The 9,685-nt window shown below is 54.2% G+C and overlaps 1 protein-coding gene across 1 annotated transcript in view; it reads left to right on the top strand.

Annotated features, from left to right (window-relative positions):
• Positions 1-9,569: 9,569 nt before the first annotated feature.
• The window catches only part of LOC107307607 (ubiquitin-like modifier-activating enzyme 1), an 18,413-nt gene continuing 18,297 nt past the window's right edge, over positions 9,570-9,685 (top strand). Inside the window, exon 1 of the mRNA XM_015851132.2 lies at positions 9,570-9,678. The gene's annotated coding sequence lies outside the window, so the exon portion shown is untranslated. The remainder of the gene's footprint in view (positions 9,679-9,685) is intronic.

The following is a 9,685-nucleotide window of genomic DNA, read 5'->3' as shown; positions in this document are numbered from 1 at the left end:
ATTTAGGGTCCCATAACCCCATTTTAGGGTCCCATAGCCCCATTTTAGGGTCCCATAACCCCATTTTAGGGTCCCATAACCCCATTTTAGGGTCCCATAGCCCCATTTTAGGGTCCCCCCCACCCCATTTTAGGGTCCCATAACCCCATATAGGGTCCCATAACCCCATTTTAGGGTCCCCCCACCCCATTTTAGGGTCCCCCCCCACCTTCGTTCATACTCCATGTCTGACGCCGCTGCCAGTCGGGTGACACGGGGACTGGGAGGAACTGGGAAGGAAATAGAGTGAGATGGAGATGGATGGGATGGGACCAGTATGGGACTGGGATGGACTGGGATCATACTGGGATGAACTGGGATGGACTGGGCCAAGCCCCACAGGCCAAGAGCTGCCACGTGCCACACTCCATCAAGCCCCGCCCACCTCATTACCATATAAAACACATCCACCTTCATTAGCATACAACACCCCACCCACATCATTACCATACAAACCACGCCCACTTTCATTAGCATACAAGCCCCGCCCACCTCATTAGCATCCAAGCCCCACCCACATTCATCGCAATACAAACCCGCCTGCCTCATTAGCATTTAAGCCCCGCCCACCTTCATTAGCATACAACACCCCACCTAATTACCATACAAACCCCGCCCAACTTCATTAGCATACAACACCCCACCTAATTACCATACAAACCCCGCCCAACTTCATTAGCATACAGACCTCACCCATCTTGATTAGCATATAAGCCCGCCCACCTTGATTAGCATACGGACCACGCCCACCTCATTAGCATACAAACCACGCCCATCCCACTACCACACAGATAACACCCATCTCATTAGCATAGAGGCCACGCCCACTTCATTACCACACAGATTACACCCACCTCGTTAGCATACAGGCCACGCCCGCCTCATTAGCATACAAACCACGCCCACCTCATTACCACACAGACCCACCAACCTCATTACCATGCGTAACATGCCCACCTCATTACCATACAAACCACGCCCACCCATTAAAACACAGACCACGACCACCTCATTAGCATATAAGCCACGCCCACCTCATTACCATACAACTCACGCCCACCTCGTTACCATGCAAGCCACGCCCACCCATTACGACTCAGACCACACCCACCTCATTAGCATAGAGACGCCGCCCACCTCACTGCCATACACACCCACCAGCCTCATTACCATACGGGCCACGCCCACCTCATTACCATGCAAACCACGCCCACCCGTTACCACACAGACCACACCCACATCATTAGCATAGAACCACGCCCACCTCATTACCGCGCGTGCCACGCCCACCTCATTACCATACAGACCACACCCACCTCATTAGCATAGAGGTCACGCCCACCTCATTACCATACGACTCACCCCCACACACACAGCCCAGCATAAGCCCCGCCCCCACTCCCCTTAGGCCCCGCCCCTTCCCCCCGAACCAACCAATCCGATTCGCTCGTTCCCGTTCCCACGCTCCCCCCATTGACCCCGGTTCCTTTTCCCACCTCGGTCCGTTTCCCGCCGCCGCCGCCGTTTCTTCCCCGCTTCAAAATGGCGGCTCCTCCTTGAGGCCGCTCAGCCCCTTCTTCTCCGCCCCCTCCGAGCTCCTATTGGTCGGCTGCGACGCCAAGTCGGAGAGATAGGCAAGCGTTGATTGGTGGAGAGGAGCCAAAAGGGCGGGGCGGAAGTGGGGCGCCTAACGGGGAGGGGGCGGGGGGGAAAACCGTTTGAAAGCTGGGAAAGTGGGTCGCTATTGGCTGAGGAGCCGCGCGAGGCGGCTCGCTGATTGTCGGACAGAATGAGAGAGTGCGGATTAGAGTGGTCGGAGAGGGACAGGGACTTCGCGCGCGCATCTTGCGGTTCTATTGGCTGGAGAGTCAGGGAGGAGCCTCGTTGCTGATTTTGGCGGGGAAGCGCCGCATTGCCAAACGGGAAGGTCCACGGAAGTGGGAGTGGGAGGAGATTTCGTTTCATAAGATGGCAGCGCTGTGGGGAAAGCGATCCGGTCGTTGAGGACAACGATGGGATAACGAGGGGAGGAGAAGGCGCCTGGAACCGGAGCCGCTCGTTGACGACCCCGGAAAGGGATCGGAGCCAAACGGAAAGGAGGAAACCGTGGCGGAAGCGCAGCGGAAGCGTGGGCGGGGCCTTACGGGGGCTTGCGAGTATTGGCTGGGGGATGTGGGATATGTAATGAGGGGCGGGTAGAGCTGAGGGGCGGGCTAATGGGGAGGGGATGGACTGCGATGGTGAGTGGCTGAGGGAAGGGGGAGTGATGGTAATGAGGGGGCGGGGACAAAGCGAAGGGGCAGGCGGCCAGAGGAGAAAGGGGCGGGGCCTAACGGGGGCTCAGTTTGTGGATTGGCTGAGGGAGTCGTGCGGTATGGTAATGAGGGGGTGGGGCTAACATCGAAGCATGCGGCGGGGTCAGAGCGAGGGGGCGGGGCCTAACGGAAGGGGTTGGGGTGGTCTGTGGTTGTGATTGGCTGAGGCGGGCTATGTAATGAGGGGGGAGGGGCCTAATATGTGGTTTTGAGGTCGGGGTGGTCTGTTGTGAATTGGTTGGGTGAAGTATAATATGGTAATGGGCGTGGGAACAAATTGCCCTAACTCCCATATCCCCCCAAACCCGCCTAGAGTCCTATAAACCATTTATAAACACAGGTAACCCCATATAACCCATATCTCCCCAATCCCCCCATATACCCCATATTATCTCCCCATATCCCCCAATAGAACCCCATAGAACCCCATTAACCCCATATAACCCATATCCCCCCAATAACCCATACCCCTAGATCCCCATATCCCCCCATATAACCCCATATAGCCCCCATGAGACAACCCCAGATACCCATATATCGCCCATATAACCGCATATAACCCATATATCCCCCATATAAACCATATAACCCCATAGCCCCCATATAACCCCATTAACCCCCCATAGCTCCCCATTATGGACCCCAGATACCCCAGAGCTTCCCCAAGATAACCCCATATTCCCCCATATACCCCATATATGCCCCCATATTAACCCCATATAAACCCATGAAACCCACTATGAACCCATAGATCCCCAATATAACCCCATAGATTCCCCATTTAAACCCCAATTAAAGCCCCAGATATCCCCCATATACACCCCAGCATAACCCCATGATCCCCCCAATATAACCCCATATACTCCCATAAAGCCCAAGATCCCCCATATGAACCCCAAGAACGCCCATATAACCCATAGATCCCTATATAACCCATATCCCCCACACAGAACCCATATAACCCCATATAACCCCATATTAAACCCCAGATCCCCCATATCCGCCCAATACCCCATATTCCCCCAGATAACCCCATAAAACCCCATCATCCCCCCATTATAACCCCTATCCCCCCATATACAACCCCATAGAACCCCATATAACCCCATATCCCCATACTCCCCATATAACCCCATATCAACCCATATCCCCCATAATGAACCCCAGAGTAAACCCCATGATAGCCCCGATATGCCATAGAACCCAATATAACCCCGATGAACCCCAGTATAACCCATATCCCCCATATCCCCCCATATAACCCCCTAGAACCCATATAACCACTATACCCATATATCTCAGATAACCCATCATGCATCCTGTATAAACCCACGATAACCCATAGCACACCCCATATATCTCCCCTACGATCCCATATCCCCCCCGAATCCCCCCAAACACCCACGATAACCCCAGACTATCTCCCCATATCCCCCATATAACCCCATATAACCCACAGAACCATATCCCCATATGAAACCCATATAACCCATAATAAGCCCCTCATTCCCATCAGCCCCATATTAACCCCATAACCTTCGCCCCATATATAACCCATAATAACCCGCATATAACCCACTATAACCCCACGAATCCCCCCAATAACCACATATCAACCCATACTAACCCCATATCACACCTCCCCATATAACCCCATATATCTCCCCAAGCACCCCGATCTCACGTTTCTATACGGATCCCGCTGCCGACCTGGCCAACGCTCGCCGGTGGTTCAGTGGCCGGGGTGTCGCTGGCCTTGGTGCTGGAGCGGCCTTCCTGCAGGTTCCTGGCTGGACGGAGGGTGGGTGTATAGGTTATATTAGGATTATTTATTAGGGTTATATGGGGGATATGGGTGAATAATGGGGGGATAGGGGTTTATATGGGGGTATATGGGTTATATGGGGGAGATTGGGTATAGGGGTTATATGGGTTTATGGGGGGATATGGGGTTATATGGGGTTATATGGGGTTATATGGGGGAGAGATGGGTTTATATGGGTTATAGGGGGGAATCGGGTTATATGGGGTTATATGGGGTATATAGGAATATGGGGTTATATAAGGGGAATATATGGGTTATATGGGTTATTGGGGGTATGGGATATGGGGGAATATGGGTTATATGGATAATATGGGGTTATAGGGGATATGGGGATAGGGGGATTATTTTGGGGTGATATGGGGTTATATGGGGGATATAGGGGAATATGGGTTATATGGGGATATTGGGGTATAGGTGGTTATATGGGTTATATGGGGTTATATGGGGGTATTGGATGGGTTATATGGGGAGATGGGTATATATGGGGGTATATGGTTATATAGGGTTATTGGGGGTTATTATGGGGTTATATAGGGTTAGGGGGGTGATATGGGTAGATGGGGTTTATATGGGGATGTATGGGTTATATGGGGGGATATGGGTGATATAGGGGTAGATGGGTTATATGGGGTTATATGGGGGATATGGGGTTATTATGGCGTTATCATGGGGGTATGATGGGGTTATATGAGGGGGATATTGGGGTTATAGGGGTTATATGGGGGTTTATAGGGGGATATGGGGTGAGATGGTTATATGGGGATAGGGTTATATGGGTTATATGGGGTTATATGGGGTTATAGGTCGGGGTATGGGGTTACTATGGGGTTAGATGGGGTAAGGGGAATGATGGGGTTATATGGGGTTATAGGGGGGATATGGGGTATATGGGGGGATATGGGGTTATATGGGTAGAGGATAGATGGGGGAGATATGGGGTGATTATGGGGGATATATGGGAATATTGGGGTTATATGGGTATATGGGGGGAATATGGGGTAGATGGGGTATGATAGGGGGATGGGGATATGGGGTTATATGGGGTATATGGGGGATATGGTTATATGGGTTATATGGGGGATAATGGGTTATAGGGGGGATATGGGGTATATGGTATATGGGGATATGGGGTTATATGGGTGATATGGGTTATATAGGGACTATATGGGTGATATAGGGGATGATATGGCGTATAGGGGTTGATATGGGGGATATGGGTTATAGGGGGGATATGGGTTATATGGGGTTATATTGGGATATATGGGGTGATATGGGGTGATATGGGTTATATGGGGATATGATGGGGTTATATGGGGGGATATGGGGGATATGGGGTTTATATGGGGTTATATAGGGATATAGGGGTATATGGGGTGATATGGGGTTAATATGTGTTATATGGGGTACTATGGGGTGTATATGGGGGTATATGGGGATTATATTGGGGGGATATGGGTGATATGGGGGTTATATGGGGTGATATAGGGTTATATGGGTTATATGGGGGGAGATGGGGTTATATGGGGTTATATGGGGGATATGGGGGTTTATGGGGTTTATTATGGGGTTTATAGAGGGGATATATGGGGTTTCATATAGGGGATATATGGGGTGATTATGGGTTATATGGGGGGATATGGGTTATAATGGGGGGATATGGTTATATGGGGATTATGGGGTGATATGGGTTATATGGGGTTATATGGGAGAGATGGGAGTTTATTGGGGTATAGTTGGGGTGATATAGGGAATATGGGGTTATATGGGTATATGGGGTTAGATGTGGTTATTTGGGGTAATATGGGGGGTATATGGGGGTATATGGGTTATTTGATGGGGGATATGGGGTTATATGGGGTTATGATGGGGTTATATTAGGGTTTATAGGGTTTACTATGGGTAGTATAGGTATATGGGGTTATAGGGGTTATATGGGTTATATGGGGGATATGGGGTTATATGGGGGATATGGGGGTATGATAGGGTTATATGGGGTATATGGGGTTATATGGGGGATATGGGGTGATATGGGGGGATCATGGGGGATATGGGTATATGGCGTTTATGGGGGGATATGGGGTTATATGGGGGGTGATGGGGTTATATGGGGTTATATGGGGGGGATATGGGTGAGATGGGGTTATATGGGGTTATGATGGGGATTGGTTATATGGTGTATATGGGGTTATATTGGGGGATATGGGGGATATGGGGTTATATGGGGTTTATATAGCGGATATATGGGTTTATGGGGGATATGGGTTATATGGGGCTACTAGAGGGGGATACGGGGGTTATAGGGAGGGATTTGTTGGCCTCTTATAGGGTCACCCCCATAGATATTCTTAATAATTTTCCCTATATGTGAAAGGGGGGGGAGGGGGGGCGATTGTAGAGGTGCACCCCCGATATAGCCTAGTAGGGGTGCCCTAGAGTGACAGCGGGGGCGCGCCGGGGAGGGCCCGACGGCGCAGGCGGGATCGGGGAACGGCGGGGGGCCCGCATGGACCCCAAGGACTACGAACCCTAAAAGGCGGACGGGCCCAGGAGGAGGGAAGGGGGGGGGGGTCGGACCCGAGAAACAGGAACCCAGAAAGAGGGGGAAACCCCAAAGAAACGGCGGGAAGGAGTGGGTGGGGGGGGGGTGGAGGGGGATGGGGGGAAGACCAGAAGCCAGAGGACCCAGAAGACCCAGAGAGACCCGAGAGAGCCACATGAGCCCAGGAGAGACCCAGAGAGACCCGAGAGAGCCCAGGAGCCAGAGAGGACCATAGAGACCCCAGAGAGACCGAGAGAGACCCGTAGAGACAGGAGCCCGAGAGGACCAGAGAGACCCGAGAGAGCCCAGGAGCCTGGGAGGGACCCCATAGAGACCCCAGAGAGACCCGGAGAGAGCCAGGAGCCCAGACGGACCCCAGAGAGACCCGAGAGAGCCAGGAGCCCAAGAGACCCCAGAGAGACCCCAGAGAGACCCGAGAGGGCCCAGGAGCCAGAGAGACCCCAGAGAGGACCATAGAGCCAGGGAGCCCAGAAGAGACCCCAGAGAGACCCGAGAGAGCCCAGGGCCCAGAAGAGACCCAGAGAGACCCCAGAAGAAGACCCAGAAAGACCCGAGAGTGCCCCGGAGCCCAGAGGAGACCCCAAGAGAGACCCCAGGAGAGCCAGGAGCCCAGAGAGACCCCAGAGAGACCGAGAGAGCCCAGGAGCCCAGAGAGTACCCACAGAGAGACCCAGAGAGACCCGAGAGAGCCCAGGAGCCAGAAGAGGACCCCAGAGAGACCCCAGAGAGACCCCAGAGAAGACCCAGAGAGACCACGAGAGAGCCAGGAGGCCCAGACGGACCCGCAGAGACACCCGAGAAGAGAGCAGGAGCCCAGAGGGACCCCATAGAGACCCGAGAGGAGCCACAGGATGCAGATTACCCAGAGAGACCCGAGAGAGCCCAGGAAAAAAAGCCCAGAGGGACCCCAGAGAACCGAGAGAAGCCCAGAGCCGAGAGAGACCCCAGAGAGACCCGAGAGAAGCCCAGGGGCCGAGAGAGACCCAGAGGACCCGATAGAGAGGCCCAGTGAGCCAGAGAGACCCCATAGAGCCCGAGAAGCCCAGGAGCCCAGAGGGAGCCCAGAGAGACCCGAGAGAGCCAGGAGCCCAGAGAGACCCCAGAGAACCCCAGAGAGGACCGAGAGACCCAGGACGGCCAGAGAGGCCCGAGAGAGGACCCCAGAGGAGACCCGAGAGAGCCAGGGTCCAGAGAGGCCCGATGAGAAGGGACCCCAGAGAGACCCGCAGAGAGCCCAGGCTGCCCAGGAGAGGCCCAGGAGAGACCCTCAAGAGAGGACCGAGAGAGCCAGGAGCCCAGAGAAGACCGGAGAGAGCCAGGGGCAGAGAGGCCCAGGGACCCCAGAGAGAACCCGAGAGAGGCCAGGAGCCCAGAGGAGGCCCAGATAGAGACCCCATGAGAGACGAGAGAAGCCCAGGATCCCAGAGAAAGGACCCCACAGAGACCCAAGTGAGGCCGAGAGAGACCAGGAAGCCCAGAGGACGCCAGAGAGACCCGAAAGCCCACCCCGAGGGCCGAGGAGCCCAGAGAGGCCAAGGGGCCCGAGGCGCCACAGGCGACCCCAGGCCCAGCCCGAGAGACCCGAGGAAAGGCACCCATAAAGGCCCCGAGAGGGACAAAGAAAACCCGATGAACCCCGAGAGGGAACCAGAGGGCCCCGTAGAGGGCACCGATGAAAAACCCGAGGAACCCCAGAGAGGGACCAGAGGGGCCCCCGAGAGGGCACCGATAAAACCCCGATGAACCCCTATAGGGAACCCATAGGGCCCCTATATGGCACCTATAAAACCCTATTAACCCCTATAGGGTACCCATAGGGCCCCTATATTGTGCCTATAAAGCCCTATTAACCCCTATAGGGAACCCATAGGGCCCTTATATGGCACCTATAAAACCCTATTAACCCCTATAGGGTACCCATAGGGCCCTATTATGGCACATAGGAAGCCCTATTAATCCCTATAGGATACCCATAGGGCCCCTATATTGTCCCTATAAAGCCCTATTAACCCCTATAGGGTCCCTATAAGGCCCCAGCAGTCCCCTTTGGGACATCTATAGGCCCCATAACGGGCCCTATAGGGCATCTTTAAGGCCCTATAAGCTCCTTTAAGCCCTATATGGCATCTATAGGGTCCTGGGGTCCCTTATAGACCCCTATAAACCCCTATATGGCCCTTTCAGGCCTCAAAAAGCCCCTTTGGAGTCCCTATAGGAACCCTATAGGCTCCAGGTCCCTATAGACACACATAGCGCCCCTATAAGACCCCATAGGGCCCTATAGGGTACATATAGACCCCATAGGGCCCTATAGGGTATGTATAGACCCCATAGGGCCCTATAGGGTATGTATAGACCCTAAAAGGCCCGTTTTGCCCCACTTTATGGGGTCGTTCGGCCCCTATAGGGCAGCTGTGAGGCCCCATAGGGCCCTATGGAGCCCTAAAAGCCGCCCTCATTACAACCCCTGCCCCCTATAGGGCCCTATAGGATCCTATATGGCCCTATAAGACCCAACGAGCGCCTCGTCCTTTTTGACCCTTCCCGGCTTCCGTAGGCGCGCTGCTGTGTCACGAAGCCACGCCCCTTACGTCTGTGCGCGATGACGTCAGTCCCGCCCCTTACGTCAGTGCGTGATGACGTCAGCAAGGAGGAAGAAGGGCGTGGCTTCCCCCATCCCGCACCGTCCGCTGAGGGAGGAAGGGCGGGGCGGGAGCTTTGAACCAATCAGAGAGCAGAAAGCTAGCGGAAATCCCGCCTTACTTCCTCAGTCCATCCAATAGGAGGAGAGAGATGAAGCGTTGTCCAATAGGAAGGGAGGGGATGGGCGTGGCTTAGAAAGCGGGGCGGGGAGCGGCGGGGAGCGGCGCCGCCATCTTGTCGCGGAGGAGCCGAGAGCTGCGGGCGGGACCCGGCGCGGGGCCTGGACAGCGCCATTGGTACGGA

This window comes from Coturnix japonica, unplaced genomic scaffold, assembly GCF_001577835.2.
Source record: "Coturnix japonica isolate 7356 unplaced genomic scaffold, Coturnix japonica 2.1 chrUnrandom698, whole genome shotgun sequence".
Taxonomy (NCBI): Eukaryota; Metazoa; Chordata; class Aves; order Galliformes; family Phasianidae; genus Coturnix; species Coturnix japonica.
The sequence above is the reverse complement of the archived record's forward strand: the minus strand, read 5'-3'. Positions and strand labels throughout refer to the sequence as shown.